We start from the raw sequence: 21930 nt of genomic DNA, 5'->3' as shown, positions 1-21930 counted from the left end.
AGATCATGACTGCCCAGGTACTGGGACAGAATAAACAAAGATCTTTGCCCTTGAGGAGCTAATATGCTCTTCAAAAGACAAAGTAACAAATAAGATAAATTAGTAAAAATGAACAATAGTAGATAGGGGCAAATGATGAGGAAAAAACACAAACCAGGAAAAAGCGCCTAGTGCTGGGTACAGAACGCTTTCACTTAGGCTGGCAGCAAGGGCCTCCTTGAGGAAGTAACTTAAGGAGATCCTTGAAGTCATCAGACACCTGGGGAAGAGCACTGTGGCAGCAAGCACTGAGGCCAGCAGGCCAGGTGGCCAGGGTGAGTGAGACAGGGAGCCGAGGACCAACCCCAAGTGTACATGGGAGGAGACACAAGGAACAGGGAAGGCAATGAGGAGACAGAGGGCAGCGGTTTGGAACAGAGCTGCCAGGAACAGAGAGATGGTAAGACTGCTGGGGCTGGGGAGGCAGAGGCTAGGCAGGAGACGGGGTGAAAGGTCAAGGACAACTTCCAGCATCTGGGCCGACCTGTGGAAAAGTACTGGGCCGAGGGAGACATCCAAAACCATCTGGTTATCTACTCTATACTGGGTCTTCTTTTAGGACAGACACCAGGGTACAATGCAAAAAACATAGAGCATCTGCTTTTGTTCTAAAAGGACACTAAACAAGTGAACTCAAAGTCACATGGTACCTTGCATTAAAAAAAAAAAAAAAAAAGCTGGTATGCGTATAGAGTGGGACTAAGAGGGTGGTGTTATTTTGATTGTTTTTATTGGTTGGTTGGTTTTGGTTTGATTGTTTTTGAGACAGTCTTACTGTGCTGCTTAGACTGGCTTGAACTAGTAGACTCAAGGATCCTCCTACCTCAGCTACCAAGGAGCTGAGATTACAAATGCATGCCACTATATACCTATGGTGTTTTAATAGGAGCAGAGGAAAGACTTAAGAAGAAAAGGAAATGCCCTATCTGGAAGATGATCAGGCAAAGGTGACAGCATGTGCAAATGAGCAAGTTCAAAGAAAGCAATGCCATGGGGGTGGAGCTTCCAGAGCAACCGAGTACAGCAAGGCAGAAGGACAGGAAGGGGTAGGTCACTCAGGCTTATTATGGTTCTAGCAAGGGCATGGATGGAATGACACAATTCCCATCTTAAAAAGAAATTTTGCTATGTGAAAAATAAACTCGGGTAGAGACAATGATGTAAGAACACTGCTGTAGACAGTTACAGCTGCAGAGAGAAGAAAAGGTGGTTTAGGCTCAGTGGAAGCCATGGAGGAAAGCATTCAGACTCAAGGATGCTGAAGGTGGGACTCTTTCCAAGAGTCCATAGGAATGGGCTTAAACCCCTGGTCAACAATCAGGGCCAGCAATAAACATGCCAGAGACAGGAGGGCAGGCTAGACCAGTGGCAAAAATCAGAAGCCTGCTTTGGATGCTGTGTACATGATGTATAGAAACATCCAATGTGAAGTTTTTGTTCTGCATGAGTGAGATACTCCAGCAATCAGGTGCAACTGGACATATAATTTGGCATCAACTAGATGAGACGACCCATAGAGGAAGAGTCTGTCTGCATAGCAGCATGCCTGTGGTTTCTAGCTACTTAGGAGGATGAGACAAAAATCTCTTGAGCCCAAGGATTGGAGAAAAGCTTGGAGGAGCATAGCACGATCCCATCTCAAAACAAAAGAGAACACACAGGGTATGGTTGTGGACTCCTGTAATCCCAACAATTTGGGAGATTGAGGCAGGAGGATCCCAATTTTGAAGCCAGTCACAACAACCTTAGAGAGAGGCTATGTCTCAAAAAGTAAAAAAGAGCTGGGCGCAGTGGTGCACACCTATAATCCCAGGAGGATCACCAAGTTCAAAGCCAGCCTCAGCAAAAGCAGGCACTAAGCAACTCAGTGAGACCCTGTCTCTAAATAAAATACAAAATAGGACTGGGGATGTGGTTCAGTGGTCGAGTGCCCCTCAGTTCAATGCCCAGTACTCATCCCCTCCTCAAAAAAGTAAAAAGGACTGGGGATGTGGTTCAGTGGAAGAGTACCCCTAGCTTCAATCTCTTGTACTAAAACAAACAAACAGACAAAAAAAAAAAAAAAGGAACTACATTCTCTAGTGTAAAGCTAGGGTAAAACATGCCCTCTTTAGATAAAGCAAGTAGAAGGGTTACCACAAAACACACACACACACACAAACACACACACACACCTGATATCTGACTCAAATTCAAGTTCACCAACTATTATTGACCTCCTGCCTGATTACTTTCCTAACTGGCTAAATGTGAGGCACAAATATGAAGTCCACTGATTCCTTTAAAAAATACCGATGAGGGCTGTGGTTGTGATTCTGTGGTAAAGCACTTGCCTAGCATGTGTGAGGCACTGGGTTCAATTCTCAGCACCACATAAAAATAAATGAATAAAATAAAGACACTATGTCCATTTACAAACAAAAAATAAATTAAAAAAACTGATGACTGTGTTGAAGTAAAACAAGTACTAAAAGCTGAAGATACCTAAAGTACACAATTTAAAAGGTGTTCATGAATGTTCACCTCATTAAACCATTACCACAATCAAAACAAGTATCATTTCCATTACCCCAAGCTTCCTGTAATCCTTCCCTCCTCACTCCTTCTCCAATCCATCCTTGTCCACAGAAAATCACCAGTCTGGGCTCAGTCACTACAGATTACTTAGTAACTTCTTGAATTGTATATAAATAGATGCTCTTAGGGCTGGGGTTGATCCTCAGCACCACATAAAAATAAATAAATGAAATAAAGATATTGTGTCCAATTACAACTAAAAATATGTTTAAAAAATAAAAATAAAATAAATAAATAGATGCTATTTTATCTGCCTCTTTTCACTCAGCACAACTTTTAACTGTCTGCTGCAGTTCAGGGGAATGAATCCAGAACCTTGCATAGGATATGCAAATCTCTAGAACAGCTGGGTCAGGCATCATTTTGAGACCATTCACACGTATGCATGAGGAGTTTGTTCCTTTTTATTGCTGAGTACAATCTGTTATCCATTCTTCTGCTCATGGATATCTGGGTTGTTTGTGGTCTGGGCTGTTACAAACAGCTGCTATGAACATTTACATACAAGTCTTGGTGTAAAAATTTGCTTTTGTTTTCTTATAAGACACCTGGGTCATATGTTAGGTGTGAGTTTAACTCTTAAGTTAGCCCTCTCCCAAAGAACAGTATATGAGAGTTACGATTACTCCACCCCTCATCACGGTCAGTTGTTTTACCTGCAGCCATTACAATGTGTATGTGGTACTATCTCACTGTGGTTTCCCTACTGACAATATTTTTTTTTTAAATTTTTTTAATATTTATTTTTTAGTTTTCGGCGGACACAAATCTTTGTATGCGGTGCTGAGGATTGAACCCGGGCCGCACGCATGCCAGGCGAGCGCGCTACCACTTGAGCCACATCCCCAGCCCCCCTACTGACAATATTAAGTATCTCTTCATGTGCTTATGTCAGTCCTTACTTCTTCTGTGGTGTGGTATCTATTCAAATCTTTGGACTTATCTAAGGTTTATCAATTTTATGATTCTTAAAAGAATAAGGTTAAAAGCTTATTTCACCAATTTCTGTATTTTAGGTTTTTTTCCTACTTTATTAGCTTGGCTTTTATGTTATTATTTTCATTTTCTGGGTTACTACAATTGTTCTCCACCGTGTAAAGTAGAAATATCCATCCCTTTCTCTTGTACAATATGGGTGGTTAGAACTAAAAATTCTCCTGTACTTTGGCTGCATTTAATAAATATGCTGTGTTTTCATTCTCTTTCAGTTAAAAAGATTTTCTAATTTTCCTTCTGATTTTGTCTTTGACTATGGGTTGGTTGTTTAAGGTATGGTTTCATTTTCTAATATTTGTAGTTTAATGGATTTCTAAGACAGTTCTGCCATCAAAGAAGAACCTTTATATAATCTTAATTCTCCTAAATATATTGAGACTTCTTTAATGGTTCAAAAGAGGGCCTCTTGGTAGATCTTTAATGTTTAGTTAAAAGACTGTATAGACACACTGCTGTTGTTGGGTAAGTGTTCTATAAATGCCTATTAGATTAAGTCGGCTGCTGGTGCCTCCCACATGGCCTCTGTCTCCCAGGAGCAGTCTTTCATGATGCAAATATGACCAGGAGAACCTCTGGCTTAGACCCCATTCTACCACCTGAAAGGAACTAACCTACTGCAGGTCATCAAGTGTGATATACAAGGCCCTCTGTCACTGGGTCCCTGCATCACCATAATTTGCCTAGCTGAAATAGCCAGTTTCACACTTCTGTGCCACCACACTAGGTGGCTTTACCTTGGCTTGCCTCAGTATTTACCACCCATTAATTCAAGATGGAGGGACACTGCTCAAGGCAAGGAGGCACAGAAACCTGCATTAAAGTGCATAGGAAAAGGCCAAGGCTCCCTGGCCTACCAGGAGGAAACTGGGAAGGTCTTGAGGAAGGGAAGCAGTGGGGTAGATGTGAGGACTTTCATGCAGTGCAGAGCCCCACAGGAACAGAGATTTGTTCCAGGAAGGAAGAACTGCTGAAGGAGGCACCGAAAGCTAACAATATTTATGGAAAACCACTTGGCATTATGTTTTTCAGGACCACTGAGACTCACCCATCTATCTGCCCGGCTCTCCTCCTCTATCACTACCAACCTCCTCCACAAGACATGCGCCAGGCCCCACCCCTCCATACCTGAGGACTCTGTTCCACTCATTCTTTATTCTTTTATTCCTCCATTATCACTTTTTCCTTCTTTGCTGCATCATTTCTATTAGGAAACAAACATGCTGCTCTTTCTGTCATTCTCCTCTCAAATGCACTTCCCTCACGACTACTTAATGCCTGTCTTTTCTTTCCTTTTCACCTCTGGAGGTGTCTGTCCCAGTTCTAAGAGAACACAATGCAAGCCACAAACATGAGCCCCATAACTGAACACACACAAGGAAGAACAACAAAATATCACCACAAACCTACTAGAATGACCAAAATGTAGAACAATGACAACACCAGATGCTGATGAAGAGGTGGAACAAAAGGAATTTCTCATTCACTGCCTGAAAGAATTCAAAATGGTGCTGTCATTTGGAAGACAGTTTTGAGATTTCTTACAAAACAAAGCATACAATCTACTAATTGCACTCCTTGGTCTTTATTAAATGAACTGAAACTTTATATCCACACAAAAACCTACCTATAGATACTCACAGAAACTTTACTCATAACTGCTAAAACCTGGAGAAAACCCAGACTACCTTTAGTTGGCAACTAGATAAACAAACTTTGGTACCTCCAGACAATGAAATACTATGCAACACTAAAAAGAAATGAGCTAACAAACTATGAAAAGAAAGAGTAACTTTAAACACATATTACTAAGTGGAAGAAGTCAATCTGAAAAGGCTATATACTGTATGAGTTCAACTACATGACACAGTGGAAACCACAAACTATGGAGATAGTAAGAAGATAAACTGGCTGCCAAGGGGTTGGGGAAAGGATGAACAGGCAGCACAAAGAGGAGATGGGGGCGGTGACACTGCTCTGTAAAATACTGGAGTGGTGGACACATATCATTATACATCTGCCCAAATCCATAGAAATGTCCAACACAAGAGTGGGCCCTAATATAAACTATGGACTGTGAGGATAATGCTGTGTCAATGCAGGTTCATCCACTCTTTAACAAACGTTCCCCTTTGTCGCTAGAAGCTGACAGTAGAGGATGCAGAAGGTATATGCAAACTGTCTCTACTTTGCACTCAAAATTTGTTATGACCTAAAAATAAAGTCTGTTAAGCAACAGTCTCCTAAAAAACAAAACAAAACAAAAAACCCACAGGTGAATTCTAATATTTTATTTAAACCAACAATCCAAAATATGTGATCAAAAGGAAACAATATAAAAATTATTACTGGGACATTTAGATTCTTTTTTTCATAATAAATCTCCAGTATCTGGCCTGTGTTTCATACCTGGAGCACATCTCAGATTGAAGCAACTACTCTTCAAGTGTTCCACGGCCACAGGTGGCCAGGGCTCTGTGTAGAGCCATGCAGACCCACACCCACCCTCTCCAAGCCCTTCTCTCCATCAGCAGTTCCCCTAACTACCCACACTGCCAGCATGAGGCATAAAGGCCCACATACTTTTCCTGGTATTCTCTCAGGTCCTCTTGGCTTTCTCAAATTGTATTCCAAACAGAGTACTAACTCCAGTCAAAGACCACGACCCATATTTCTCTGGATAAGCATTACTAACTTGAGGGTCAGTTCCCAGGTTCCTCCTCAGTCTTCCTCCAAAACCTGAGACTCAAACTTGTAGAAGGATCCTTGTTTCACAGATGTTTTTCTTTCCTCCCTAGTACTTTAAAGGAGGGGGCAGAATAAAGTTCCTGGGTGACCCTGTGAGTGAGTGGCAACAAGAACTCAAAATGGGGTGTTCTGGCATTAGTAAAAGGAAGTCAAAAGAGGCAATGCAGGAATTGGCCAATGAAACTTTTGTTGCAAAAAAAAATTTTTTTTTTTTTTTGTGTGTGTGTGTGTTCAGCTAGGTTCTTCCTGGCAGGGTCCACAAGATGCCCCACACACCAATAATGAATCAACTTTTGCTTAAGCTAACGCAAGATAGCTTCTATGAACAGAGGACAAAAAACTGCATTAAGTCGGTTCAATGAAAAACTGGATTTAACCTGTAGTCTCCTATTAAAAACATGGGCTTCAGCATCAGACAAGTGCAAGTTCTAGTCCTGGAACCTACCGGAAGGGTGACCTCAGGCAAATACCCTCACCTTTCCTGACTTCAATGTCCTATCTCTGCAGCCACTGAGAAATCTCTCGAGAACTTTAAGGGGTAAACATGTTCATAACACACTGTTCAAAGAAGGGAGAACATGTCATTTAACAGACAACAAGATGCAATCTACAAGATGGGGGTTGCAAACAAATTTTGGGGGCAGGGCAGGGGCACTCAACCACTGAGCCACATCCCCAGCCCTATTTTGCATTTTATATAGAGACAGGGTCTCACTGAGTTGCTAAGTACTTCACCATTGCTGAGGCTGGCCTCAGCCTCCTGAGTCACTGGGATTACAAGCGTGTGCCACTGCAGCCGGCTGCAAACAAAATCTTAACCAAAAAAATGTCACAATGTAAAGTCTAGGAGTGAAATTAAGTATAACTCATTTTATTCTAGGACCTCTTAACTCAAATTTTTAATCAGCCAGAAAAAAACAAACTTTCCTAAAAAGAGGCCTTCTAGAAGGTTGTTGACCTGCCAGTGATGTGAAGCACTCTTGACTTCAGTGCTTTCCCAGCAGAGAAGGGCATGTTCTAGGGGCTCAGGGTCCCATATTGCACAAAGAACAGAAAGACTAAGAGTTCTAGATGCTGAACCCTGGCTAACACAAATGCTAGCAATTTGTCCTAATCTGACAGATCCCTCCTCAGCTCCATCCTCCCTGCTGCCTCCAAATAGCCCTGTGCAGACCCAAGCACTAAGGAGAACACTCAGGACTGACTAGGAATGATCTGGTGACAAATACTGAGCTTCCCCACAAGCACAGATGGCTGATAAAAGCCACAGGCAAGGGGTGGTAAACTCACCTACTCATAGCAACAAGACTCACTGCACACCTTTTCAACATAAGAGAAAGACCCAAGACAAAGAAATTCTTGCATTTATATTTAACCATACAGAATTTCCAGACACACACTATATTTCATTTTCAGTATTTTTATAACTATAATCTCTGGATTTTTTCTTTTTTTCTTTTTTTTTACCCAGGGGCACTTCACCACTGAGCCACATCCCAGCCCTTTTTTATATTGTATTAGCAACAGGGTCTCACTGAGTTGCTTAGGGTCTCGCTAAATTGCTGGGGCTGGCTTTGAACTCAAGATCCTCCTGCCTCAGCCTCCCGAGTAGCTGGGATTAAGGGCATGTACCACGGTGCCCAGTTTAGTGTAAATCTTTTGATAAAAAAGAATTGTGTATTTCCTTTAAATATATGCTTAAACACTTTTCTGACACTAAGTATGGGGTATATATGGTTATGTATAAAACTATAAAATAAATAATGATCACTACTACACATCAACATTAGACAGTTTAATAGTGCAATGCAGTAAAAGTAAAAGGAAATCTAAGAGGGCTGGGGTTATGGCTCAGGGGTAGAGAGCTCACCTAGCATACGTGTGGCACTGGGTTTGATCCTCAGCACACATAAGAACAAGTAAAATAAAAGTTCTGTGTCCACCTAAACCTAAAAATTAAAAAAAAGAGAGAGAGAGAGAGAGAGAAAAGAAATCTAAGTGTTAAGCTCATCCCCAAATTAACACAGGACTAGAGTCGCAGGTCCAATGTAGTGACTTCTCAGCACTTGAAATGTGGCCAAGTCCAAACTGGGATGTGCCAAAAGTATAAAATACACTCCAGATTTCAAAGACTTAATATGAAAATAGGAACATAAAATATCTCACCAATAATTTTTATATCGATTCCACGTTGTACTTTTTATACTGTGGCTACCTGAAAATTGCTACTATTTATAATATGGCTATATAATACTGTTTTACATTTTACTTTTGTAATATGGTTACTTAAGTTTTAAATTACCCGTGTGGCTTGCATTATTACATTTTTATTAGGCACACCTGAACTACAGTGCCATTATTTCTCCCTTTTCATCCTCTATGAATGCTAATAAAAAACAAATTTCCAATCCTGGGCAGTAGAAAGAAAGGAAGCCACAAGGAATAAGAATTTACAAAAATAGGAAAAAGAATATCTAGAAAATCAGAAGTTGATTACAACTGACAACAGCTGTGTGTTTGTTTTAAACCCAGAGCTATATAGAATTGGTATCTTTTTTTTTTTTTTAATTAAGCAAACATTTATTGAAGCTTAAACTGTGGTACAGAAATACATTTTCAACTGATTTAAGTCCAACACCAAGGAAAAGAGAAATTATGGAACAGAATTTCCCTCTGCTATCATAATAAGATCAATCACTCAATCTGCAGTAGTCACTTTTCCTGGATTTTTGCCACACAAATTTGTGCAAGTTTTCAACATTAGAATTCCTAAGTCCATTAGGGAAAAGGGGGGAAAAATTAGATCTCAAGCCAACAAATTTCACCAATAAGATTGGTGCCTTATAACAGAAATTCAAATTTCCTGTAAAGCATAAACAGTTAAAAAAAAATCCAAACTCAGACAAAATATCTAACATGGAATTAGTAAGCTATTTTTCTAAATACTACAGTAGCTCCTAATCATCATAAAGAACCTATATGGTTAATGCAATTATCACTTCACTAAAGAAGAATCTAATGTGGAATTTAAGAAATCTGTCCAAGCTAGCAAGTATTAAAACAAAGCTTCTAATCCTAGGCCACTGAAGATTGGCTCTGATCTCCTCCTAAGGGAACAAGCAGCCCATTGGCTAAAAAGCACTCCTCTGGAGAAGGGTGCAGCTGTGAGCCCAAAGACTCAGGTTGTTGGAGTATGAATTCCCCTGGCTAGGGCACCAAAAGCAATAACTCCATTACAGAAATACAAAAATAAACATACACTAGACAAGATCAACAAGCCATAAGTTGCTTCTTTTAAAAGACCAATAAAAAGGACAAACTAATAAAATATCAAGGAAACAGAAAATACAAAAAAAAAAAAAAAAAAACCAGACTGAGTGGTCACTTAAAATAATAAGGATATTGTCAACAGTTTTACGTCAAAATTGAGGTAAAAGGTTCAATGAATTCCTAGAAAAGGCTCAATGAATTCCTAGAAAAATATAACTTGCTAAAACAGATTAAGAAAGAAAGAAACAAACTCAACCTGATACACCTCTAATCCTAGATGGCTTCTACCAAAAATTTAATAGGAGATTAATCTTATTTAATTAGACACACTCATAAAAAAAAAAAAACACCAAAACTCAAAACCATAATTCATACATATACGTGAACACAGATGCAAAAAGACTTTTTTTTTTTTTTGATACTGGGAACTGAATTCAGTGGGCACTTGACTACTAAACCACATCCCCAGAACTATTTTGTATTTTATTTAGAGACAGGGTCTCACTGAGTTGCTTAGTGCCTTGCTTTTGCTGAGTCTGGCTTTGAACTCGTGATCCTCCTGCCTCAGCCTGGGATTACAGGCATGCACCACTGCGCCCAGTGGATGCAAAAAGTTCTAAAAGAATTGATCAGCAAATCAAATCCAGCAATATGTTGAAAAGGCTGGTAATATTATAACCAAATGGGTTTACCCAAAAATTAATTTTTTTTTTTTTTGGGTAGTGCTATTGGGGAATTGAACCCAGGGGCACCCAACCACTGAGCGGCATTTCCAGACTTTTATTTTGAGACAGGGTCTTGCTAAATTGCCCAGGCTGGTCTCAAACTTGGCATGCTCCTGCCTCAGCCTCCCAAGTAGCTGGGATTATAAGCGTGTACCACTGCACCCAGCTACACCTAGCTGACTTTATAATTATGTTGCTACACTACACAATTAAAGAGAAAATACGTGGGCTGGGGTTGTAGCTCAGTGGTGGAGTGCTTGCCTAACGTGCATGAGGCACTGAGTTCGATTAATAGCAGCACATATAAGTAAACAAAAGGTCCATCAACAACTAAAAAAAAAATACATAATCAAATAGATATTAGAAAAGTCTTTTGATAAAATTCAACATCTATATCAATTCATTAATGAAGGCATTCCTAATAAGCCAAGATTACAAAGTAACTTTCATAAACTGAAAAAGGTCGTGTAAAAAAGTCCTATCAGCCAGACACAGCAGTGCACAATTGTAAAATTCCAGTGACCTGGAAGCAATTTAACAAAATTAAAAAGGACTGGATTCAATCCCCGGTACCACAAAAATTAATAACCCCTATTAAGAAAAAAGTACTGAAGGACACAGTGAAAGTTTTTTCTTTGCTATCAAGAATGACACATAAGGGAATCTGATGCCATCACTTCTATTTAATATTATAGTGTAGATCCCAGCCAGAGCAGTAAAGATAAGGAAACAAAAAGATTAATAATGAGAAAAGCAAATGTAAATATCAGTATTTGCACATATATATGTTTATCTAAAAATCCAAAGGATATAAAGGTAAATAAGCAGAATTAAATCTTTAGAAAATCAAAAATAAAAAAACAATTATATTCCTACACACCAACAATCATCAGAAAACTTTTTTAAGATACCACTTTTCACAGTATCTCAATATCCTACCCCCTAAAAACATGTTCAGCACAGTAGTGGGAGTCAGTGGAGCTGGAGGAGAGCAACACAAGTTGGCCACCAGGCTGAGTGTGGCTGGTGGTCGGGAGATTGGTTCTGTGCAGGAGGACTAAGTGAAAATGCTGAAGATAATATGCTAGCCAGCTGCTCAATGCAGAACTACGCAGAACTACGCTGGGTTTTTGGCTGGTTGGTTTCAGTCCTAAGGATTAAAGCCAGGGCTCCCACATGTCAGATAAGCACTCTATAGAATAGAACTACAAATACATAAAGGAGAAAAATGTGATAAAATGTCAAAAACCAGAAAGTGTAGGACAAGGATGTGTGTGTGTTTGTTTGTTTGTGGGGGAGGGGGTGATACTGGGGATTGAACCCAGGGGTACACTACCATGAAATTATATCCCCAGTCTTTTTACTTTTTAATTTTGAGGCAGGGTCTCTCACCAAGTTGCTCAGAATGGACTTGAACTTGCAATCCTCCTGCCTCAGCCTTCAGACTATCTACAAAACCTCTGTAGTCACTCTCCCATAAATATGAAAGTATTTCTAAGTTAAAAGATTTTAAAAGTTATCAAGTGTCCAAGAATTAACCTAAAACAGGAGAAAATAAATCTTCATTGATAAGAGCAAAGATACCCCAAGAAAATGAAGAAAAAGACTATATTCACAGATGGAAAACTCAAATGACATGTCAAGATTCACCAAATTTATCTATAGAATCATTACAAAATCATAATCCAATTTTCATGTGGAAATTAAGAAACAGAACTGGAAATTTATATGGGAATACAAAGGACCAAGAATAAGCAAAACACAACTGAAAAATGAGGTAGGAGGATTACTAAGACTTATTAAGAGGCTAGTTAATTGAGAGTGTGGTGTTAACTCAAGGACAGACAAGTAGAAAAAGGAACAATATAAAACTTTACAACAAAGATGGCACTCCACAGTCCTGTGGAAAGAATGGTCTTTTTAATTAACAATACTAGGTATCCAAAGGAGTAAAATAATGAAATTAAACCCCTTGTCTGACACATGAACAAAAAAATCAATTTCAGAATTATGGACCTAAATATGAAAAAATATAACAGATAGTATCTTCATGACCTCAGATGAAGTAAAACATTTTAAAATAATACATCAAAAAAGCTAAAAGCACAGGGGCTGGGACCGGGCCTCAGTGGTACAGTGCTTGTTTCGCATGTGTGAGGCGCTGGGTTCAATCCTCATAAAGATAAATAAAATAAGGGTACTGTGTCCACCTACAACTAAAAAATTATTAAAAAAAAAAAAAAGGCATAAAGGAAAAAATACAGGGGCTGAGGCTGTGGCTCAGTGGTAGAGGGCGTGCGAGGCCCTGGGTTCAATCCTCAGCACCACATAAAAATAAATAAAATAAAGATTAAAAAAAAAGATACATATTTTCAACTATTCAAAGTTTAAAACTTCCATTCAAAAAATGTTAAGAAGGGCGGAGGGGGGGGGTACATGCCTATAATCCCAGCATCTTGGGAGGCTGAGGCAGAAGGATTTCAAGTTCAAAGCCAGCCTCAACAATTTAGTGAGGCGCTAATAAGCAACTCAATGAGACCCTCTCTTTAAGTACAAAAAATACAAAAAGGAGCGTGGGGGCTGGGGCTGGGGCTCAGTGGTAGCACACTTGCCTGGCTTGTGTGAGGCACTGGATTCGTTTCTAAGCACCACATACAAATTAATAAAATAAAGGTCTATCAACAACTAAAACAAAATTTTTTTAAAAAGGCTTGGGATGTGGCTCAGTGATTGAATGCCCTGTAGTTCAAGTGCGGGTACCAAAAAAAAAAAAAAAAAAAAGTAGAAATAATAAGAAAAAGGTATGCAATCCAACTGAAAGAAAATGGGCAAAAGACTTGAACAGGCTCTTCACAAAATAAGATATATAATGGTCAAAAAAGACATATAAAAAGATAACTTCATATGAGCCAGGTTCACGGGTACACACATCTATAATCCCAGCCATTTCGGAAGGCTGAGGCAGAAGGATCACAAGTTTGAGGCCAGCCTGATCAACTTAGCAAGATCCTTTTTTTAAAATAAAACGAAAAGGGCTGGGATATAACTCAATATTAGAATGCTGCTGGATTCAATCCCCAGTACTACCGAAAAAAAATTTTTTTTGCGTGTCATCAAAGAAATGAAACAGTAAATAAAATGCCTCCATATGCCCGCCAGAGAGGCAAAAATGAAAAATGGGTGAAACCACATTAAGGTAAAAATATGGAGCAATGGGAACTACTCTTTGCACAGCTGGTAGAGTAAACATAGGTATAACCACTTTGATAAACAAGGATTAATATTAAAACTGAAAATACAGATACACTATGACCCAATAACTCATTCTTCTATATGTACATCTTCCCTCATATTAAATCTTACATGCACCAAAATACATGTGTAAAACTATTTACATCACCTTCAAACTGGAAATAACCCAATTTCCCATCAACTGAGGTACTGACAAATTTTGCAACACTATTCAGCAATTAAAATGGGCAAACCGGGGCTGGGGATGTGGCTCAAGTGGTAGCGCGCTCGCATGGTATGCGTGCGGCCCGGGTTCGATCCTCAGCACCACGTACAAACAAAGATGTTGTGTCCGCCGATAACTAAAAATAAAATATTAAAATTTAAAAATAAATAAATAAATAAATAAAATGGGCAAACCACAAATCCTTAAAATACTGTGAGTGAAAGGAGCTATAAGACTGTTATGTGATATTGCTTCCTTCCATTTATACAAAATCAGGTAAAACTACAGTGTTTAGAGACATACATCCAGTGGTTGCCCATGAAGGGAAAGAAAGGGAACTATAATCAGGAAATAACCTTTAGTGGGTTCTGCAATTCCAGTCATGTTTTATTTCTCTATCTGCTTACATCAGGGGTCAAATTAAAATGACTTGCAAAGCTATACATTTTAGGCATTTTATGGTATTAAACAGTAAGAAAGTTTTTTTAGTAAGAAAAATTTTTAACAAAGGAACAAGAGAATTATCATGGTTTGGATCTAAAATGTCCCCAAAAGGCCATGCATTGAAGGCTTGGTTGTCAGTCTGTTGCATGATTGGGGAGGTGGTGAAATTTTTAGGAGGCTGGGCCTAGTGGAAGAAAGTTAGGTACCTCTTGGAGGGGATATTGGAACCCTGACCTGTTTTTTTCTTTTTTTGCTTCCTGGTTGCCACGAGATAAGCAGTTTTCTCCAGCACATGCTTCTGATCATGATATACTGCCCAAGGCCCAAAAACAATGGTATCAACTCACCAGAGGCGGAAACCTCTGAAACCACAAGCCATAATGAGCCTTTCCTCCTTTTGTATTGATATGCTCAGGTACTTTGTCACAGCAACAGAAAGCTGACTAAGTAATTCAATGGGTAAAGGGGAAGCTTTTCAATAAATGATATACACTGGTTATCTATAGAGGGGAAGAAGTGTCACCCAACTTACCTTATACCATACATACAAATTAACTTGAAATGGATCACAAACTTATACATAAAAGCTCTAAGAGAAAAGAGAAAAATTCTTCCAATCCTGAAGTAGACAGAAATTTCTTGAGACTCCAGAAGCACTAACCATAAAAGTGTAAATAGATAAACTGGACTTCATCAAACTTTTTAAAAAAACACTTCTGTTCCACAAGGCATAGTTGCTTGTAAGTCCTGCTCCAGGATAGAGAGCTGGGAGGAATACTGCTACACTCTTGCAATGACAGACTAGCTTCAACCTATTAAAAAATAGAGGTTACAGAGCAAAAAACTGGTCTAAGTGCTTGCAGGGAAAAGAGAGCACACACTTGCTTTTCAGGCAGGTGCAGTCAGACACTGGCAAAGAGAGTTTGGCAATAACAGATGACAAACTGGAAAAGGTCAAATGGAGGCTGGAAGGACAATTCCTAAGAGGTGCAAGTTGCAAAATCTTTCTCTATGGAACTCACTTGATGGTCGGTCACTAAAAAGGTGTCTCAAAGAGGGTCTGGGTTGTGGCTCAGTGATAGAGCACTTGCCCTGAACATGTGAAGCACTGAGTTTGATCCTCAGCATGGCATAAAAATAAATAAAGATATTGTGTCCATCTACAATTAAAAATATTTTTTAAAAAGGGGAGGTCTCAAAGAGCTCCAAGAAACACTGACAGGGATGCAGAATTCAAGGAGGGAACAGGGGCAACAAGGGAGGGACAGAAATTCACCCAGATCCTTCCCTGCCCTTTCCATGTAGGAATAAAAGCCTACATCTGGGGGTTGGAGTTGTAGCTCAGTGGTAGAGCACTTGCCTAGCACACGTGAGGCATTGGGTTCAGTCCTTAGCACCACATAAAAACAAATAAATAAGGGTACTGTGTCCATCTACAACTAAAAATGTTTTTTTTTAAAGCCTTGGGCTGGGGATGTGGCTTAAGAGGTAGCACGCTCGCCTCGCATGCATGTAGCCCGGGTTCAATCCTCAGCATCACATACAAAGATGTTGTGTCTGCCAAAAACTAAAAAAAAAATATATATATATATATTAAAAAAAAAACTCTCTCGGGGCTGGGGATGTAGCTCAAGCGGTAGCGCGCTCGCCTGGCATGCGTGCGACCCGGGTTCGATCCTCAGCACCACATAAAAAATAAACAATGAAATTATGTCCATCTACAAATAAAAAAAATATTAAAAAAAAAAAACCTTCATCTGTGCAGGGAAGGGCTTTGGGGAGCACTCATTGAAACTAGGGGAAGGAAGCATGGAGGGAGACTCCTGGGAAAGGGACAGGATCACACACCACCACACCAGGGACAGGTAGGAGAACCTAGAAGACTACCTCTGAGACCCAGGATCACCAGACATAACCTAACACCGAGTTTCACTCAAAATGGAAGGCAGTACCACAACCACCATGCATTCTGAGTCAAAAGCATTCCAAAAGTAGCCAAACACTGCTGGGAGATGACAGGACAATAGACCAAGTGTGGTACACTCGAGAAGGACAGCAAAGAGGGAAGACCAAAATTCAAAATTATAGACAATTCTCTGGAAAGATGCCCTCACCCCAGACACAAGATGTCCCCACAAGAATTGGTGCCTGCGGTGCACATAAGAAGCCCAGCCATCTCTGAACAAGAACAATGCAAACTGCAGCATGAAAGGTCCAGCGGAAAGAGAGGCAGGCCCATTACCAGGCACAAAAAAGATTTATTTCAGTCTGTATGGTCCTATAGAACATGTGTATCACTGAAAAACAATGATAAAGTATACAAAAAGGCACTAAGAAGTCTCCACAATTCCAAGAGACAAAGCAATAGCAAGCAAGATTCAGATATGATGCAGATGTTGGAACCTATCTTACAGGAAATTTAAAATAATTTTAGTATGTAAAAGACCACAACTGAAAAGGTGAACAATATGCAAGACAAGACGGAGTAATTTCAGCAGAGATATGGAAACTACAAATCCAGTGGACTTGAAGACAGGTCAACAGAAATTCCCTAAACCGCAACACAAAGACCAAAGTGGAGTGGCTATTCCAGATGCACCTACTAGAGAGCTGCAAGGATCCTTGGCCCAAGCACCACCTACTCAGACTTATGCTTGAGAGCACCAGGCCAGGTATGTGAGAAGCAATTGCAGCGGTTCAAAAGAGGCTGCCAAGTGATCACTTCAGGCCAAAATGGCCGTTCTCACCTGATGGCCTCTGGTGAGAACAAAGAAAAGTAAATGCAAAGAAAACACATCGCCAGAGACATACTGAGAGAAATGACCCTTGTAAGGTTTAACAATCCATTTCTTCTGCATTTCTACATGTTCTATACAGAGCACTTAGTATGTACCTAAGACCTACGAAGTACTGAGTATGGATCCAAAGACCAAATATATGCATTGCCTCTTGGAAAAATGGCATGGGAAAAGATTGCTTTCAATATAATGTTAAGTTGTAATATTTTTAAAAATACATACATGTCACTATGGAGCAAAGAGAAGCTTACATCAGGCTGAGATAAGTGCTAACTGCCAGGTGCTACACTGACCATCTTTTTTCTATTTTTTCTCTTAACACTGACAATGACTCTAAAGTCCACACTACAGCCCTTATTTTAAAGTTGTGTAAATGAAGAAACAGAAATGCAAAGTAACCTCACCTGTTACCAGAGAGCTAGGATCTGAATCTGGTGCCCTTGCTTACCACAAGTAACTGCTGCTCTTCTAACACATTTGACTGGGCAGGTCAGGAAAGGCTTCCTCTGTGTTCCTAGAACGCAGCCTCATTTTTCATGCAACATTTTCTCTCTAATATCTAGTTCACTCTAGTTCCATTTGCTAGGTCTTCACATTAGTAATATCCTTCTTTCTGTTCTCAAAGCATTTCCACAGAGCTAATTCTTACTAGGTATGTTTATATCTCTCCCAGTAGATTCACTGCAAACTCTTGGGACCAAGGACTCTGTCCCAATCACCATCCTCTACCAACACATCCCACAATACTACTTACAGAGCTGGCATGTCCAAAAAAAGGACAAGCAGAACAAGACTCTTCAGTCCTATTGAGCTTATCATCCATCATCTTAATGGCTTTCAAAATGAGGAAGGAGATAAGAAAAGCCAAAATGCCTGACCAAGGGATACCAAGTGATTGTGCTACTTGAGCTACCCACCAGGATAAACTTGTGTGAGCAGATCCTGAAACTGTGTGTATGCTGCATAACCAAGTCACTGCACTGTTACTTCAAAAACTATACCGCAGCCTTTTGGGGGCATTCTCCATGCCCAATTACTAAGAAAGACAATTTTGAGTCTGCTTAGATGGTTCATTCATCTGTTCGTTTGTTTATTGATTTGGTACTGGGGATTGAATCCATGGGTGCTTTAATAATCAGCTACATTCCCCCAGCCTTTTTATTTAGAGACGGGTCTTGCTAAGTTGCTTAAGATCTTACTAAGTTCCCACTGGCTCAGGAGCCTGAGGCAGGAGGATCGCGAGTTCAAAGCCAGCTTCAGCAACAGCAAGGCACTAAGCAACTCAGTGAGACCCTATCTCTAAGTAAAATACAAAACAGGGCTGGAGCTGGTGGCTCAGTGGTTGAGTGCCCCTGAGTTCAATTCCTGGTCCCCCCACCCTGGAAAAAAAAAAAAATCTAAGTTGGTGAGGCTGGCCTTGAGCTCCTCCTGCCTCAGCCTCCTGAATGACTGGTATTATAAGTGTATGCCACCACACCCAACTGTTCACAGATTTTTTTTTAAAAAACAGATGATTCCAAATGGTATGCTGGCTCTAATGAGCAGCAGATAGCTGAAGCATAACACTGCACTCAGAGATGGCCCTGAAAGCTAGTGGGAAGGGAAAGTCCAACCTATAAACAGAAGTTTGAGAAGTACACTTGGTTGTACCCTTTGCTAAGAAGAAGAAATGCGAATACAGACCCACACCAACCGTAGCTCATGTTTGGCTGAACGGTCAGGAACATGGAAAGAACAGAGAAGCAAAACTGGCAGCAGAGATCTGGAGGGGGAATGACGAGGAGCACGAGGGGAAGGGTATCTTGTGTCTTACACAAGTGTTCAACAATGACATCTGCTGCAGAAGCAGCTTCTACAGTCAGGCATACTAAATTGTCTCTTGATCTCTTTCCCCAATGCTTTTTCAGTGGACCTGTAAACAAAGAAATACAGTAACAAGAATGGAGGAATGATGAGGCTGGGGATGTGGCTCAGTGGTAGAGTGCTTGCCTCACCGTGTGAGGCACTGGGTTCAATCCTCTGTACCACATAAAACAAATAAATAAAAGTACTGTGTTCATCTACAACTAAAAAAAAATACTAAAAAGAATAGAAGGGCTGGGGTTGTGGCTCAGAGGTAGAGTACTCGGCTAGCATGCGTGATGCACTGGGTTCAATCCTCAGCACCACATAAAAATAAAATAAAAATATTGTGTCCACCTATAACTAAAAAATATATATATTAAAAAAAAAGAGGGCTGAAGTTGTGGCTCAGTGGTAGAGTGCTCGCCTAGTATGCATGAGGCACTGGGTTCAATTCTCAGCACCACATAAATAAATATAAAATAAAGATATTGTGTTCACCTAAAAAAAAATTTAAGAAAGAAAAAAATAGAATATAATGGAGGAATAAATTTGCTCAATAGCACAGACTCTCACCAAGGATGATCTGGTTACTATACTGCTGATGCCTAACCTGCACAACACCTAAGGGAGATGAGCAGTTGTCAGATAGTAAGTTAACTATATTGAGCCCCTTATCAAGGAGAGGCCAGTGATTTGTCCTCCCTGGAAGAGACATTCTTCTTCTTTTTCTCCCTTCTTTTGGGGGCCTGAAGGTGGGGCTAGGGATTGAACCTAGGGTCTTCCATATGATAAGCAAGTGCTCTCCCATGGAGATACAACCCCAACCCTGAGATAATTATTCTTGATGGATTTGTCTTCTGTTATCAGTCAGAGCCCAGTCAAGAGCCAGAAACTACATAGAAATTTGAGCAGGGATAGTTTAGCATTTTTAAAAAGTATTAGCTAATAATTACTAAAGGGTAAAGAACAGAATTAGCAGATACTGGGAACAGCCACTTACCTAGGCCAGGGGCAGAAAAAAACAAATTTGGAAGAGTTCTTCCATCCCACCTGCTGCCAAAGCTGAGATTCAGACATCACTGGAGAAGGGTGGCCACAAGCTTGGGAAGGAAATTTGCTAAGGCACCACAGGGGAAGCTAGCAAGCAAGAAACTGCCCTCTGAGGTTTATCAGAAAGCCAGCTTCCAAGAGCTGGTGGAACTCACGGGGAAGTTGCCTGCAGAAGTGCTGCTAAATGCACTGGGGAACCAGCGAAGATAGCAGGGAAGCAGCCACAGGAATGCCAATGAAAACTGCTGTTGTGAGCACCACCGGATGCCCTACATGCTGGCAGAGCATCTCAGGATCAAGAAGAGAGGAAGGCAAGATCAGAAGCACAATCTTCTGCAATGTTCTACAGTGCCCCATACTGACAAAACTTACTGTTGGCAAAACTTTTTGTTGGCAAAAGGGAATGTCTGGCTGGGCCACACCTGTAATCCCTGATACTGTGGAGACAGACAAGAGGACCACAAGTTTGAGATCAGCCTGGGCAATTTAGACCCTGTCTTAAGATAAAAATGAAAAGGCTTGCAACGTAACTCAAGATTGGAGTGTTTGCCTAGCATATGCAAGGCCCTGGGTTCAATTTACACTATTAGAGAGAGAGAGAGAAAGAGAGAGAAGGGGTGGGGCAGTGTTCAGGGACCATATGAAGTGTCACAAGTAGGGCGATGAAGGGCAAATTTGGAGCCAAGCAGCAATGAAATGTGAACTGGCACACCTTCCTGTTCACATATGTACTGGTTACTGATACACTGCCTCTGAGCTCCAAATTCACTCCTTTTGCTATTCAGCGAAATGGAGCAGGGGTCTTGTAAATACTGATACTCTTTGACTTACAATGGGGTTGCAGCCCAATAAGACCTCTGAGAGTTGAAAACATCCTAAGCCAGAAACATTCAACACATCTAACCTACCATTCTTGCTGAGCAACACAGGACAATATAGAGTACAGATCGTTTTCCCTCATGATTGCAAGGCTAACTGGAAGCTGTGGTTTGATGTGGTTTGGTCTCTGGGGCTCTCAGTTGTAGAACCACTTCCAAAGTCCAGAACTGGAGAAAGCACACATCACCGTAGGCCACCATCTCCAGAAAGAATTATACTGGACATAACTAGCCCAGAAAAAGATCCAAAATTCAAATTTCAAAATATAGTTTCTGGGGCTGGGGTTGTGGCTCAGTGGTGGAGCACTCGCCTAGCACATGTGAGGCACTGGGTTTGATCCTCAGCACCACATAAAAATAAAGGTATTGTGTCCATCTACAACTAAAAAATATATTTTTAAAAAAATATGGTTTCCAGTGAATATGGTTTCCCTTTCACACCAGGGTAAAGTTGGGAACCATCTGTAGTTCTCCTTTGCCATCAGTAAGAAATTAATTATGCCTTGTCAGTAGAGGGAGCTGCAGGGATAGTGTAGGAAGGGCTTCCCTCTCAGATTTTGCAATCATATGGCACCAAGCTCCTGGAAAATCTACCTCTGTTGCCTCCACTGCTCAGCTCAGACAGTTTCTCCAAAGCTGGACATCTGCCAGGTGCAGCTTCTTAAGTATTGGTGATATGTGCTTTCTCCAGTTCTGGACTTTGGAAGTGGTCGTACAACTGTGAGCCCCAGAGACCAAGAACTTGCACTCCAGCCTGTGTTAACTGCCCCCACACTATCCTCAGCCCCATACAGACCTCCACCCCTCAGGGGTCCTGCAACACTGGCTAGTGAGCAGGTTTTCCAACATTCATCCCCATGGTGGCTTAGAGTTGCCTTGGCCCAAGCCATACAAGGAAGAGAATTCCAGCAAAGGAAAATCTGTTGCAGCAGCAATAGATTCCAACAGTGGTGCCCTGACTGGTTCTTCACTGTTACTAGCCCATCAACCTTGGCTTACTGAAGCCTCACAGCCTTGTTTCTCATGGCCTTCCCAAAAAGGCACCAAGCAACCCAGGCTTCTCACCTCAAGGAAGACCCTGACTGCCACCACACATCCATCTGCCA

The 21930-nt window shown here is 40.6% G+C and overlaps 1 protein-coding gene across 5 annotated transcripts in view; it reads right to left on the bottom strand.

Annotated features, from left to right (window-relative positions):
- Fam193a (family with sequence similarity 193 member A) overlaps positions 1 to 21930 on the bottom strand; it is a 128856-nt gene that overhangs the window by 94740 nt on the left and 12186 nt on the right. The window lies entirely within an intron of this gene.

The sequence above is a fragment of the Marmota marmota genome, unplaced genomic scaffold (assembly GCF_001458135.2).
Source record: "Marmota marmota marmota unplaced genomic scaffold, marMar, whole genome shotgun sequence".
Classification (NCBI taxonomy): domain Eukaryota; kingdom Metazoa; phylum Chordata; class Mammalia; order Rodentia; family Sciuridae; genus Marmota; species Marmota marmota.
The sequence above is the reverse complement of the archived record's forward strand: the minus strand, read 5'-3'. Positions and strand labels throughout refer to the sequence as shown.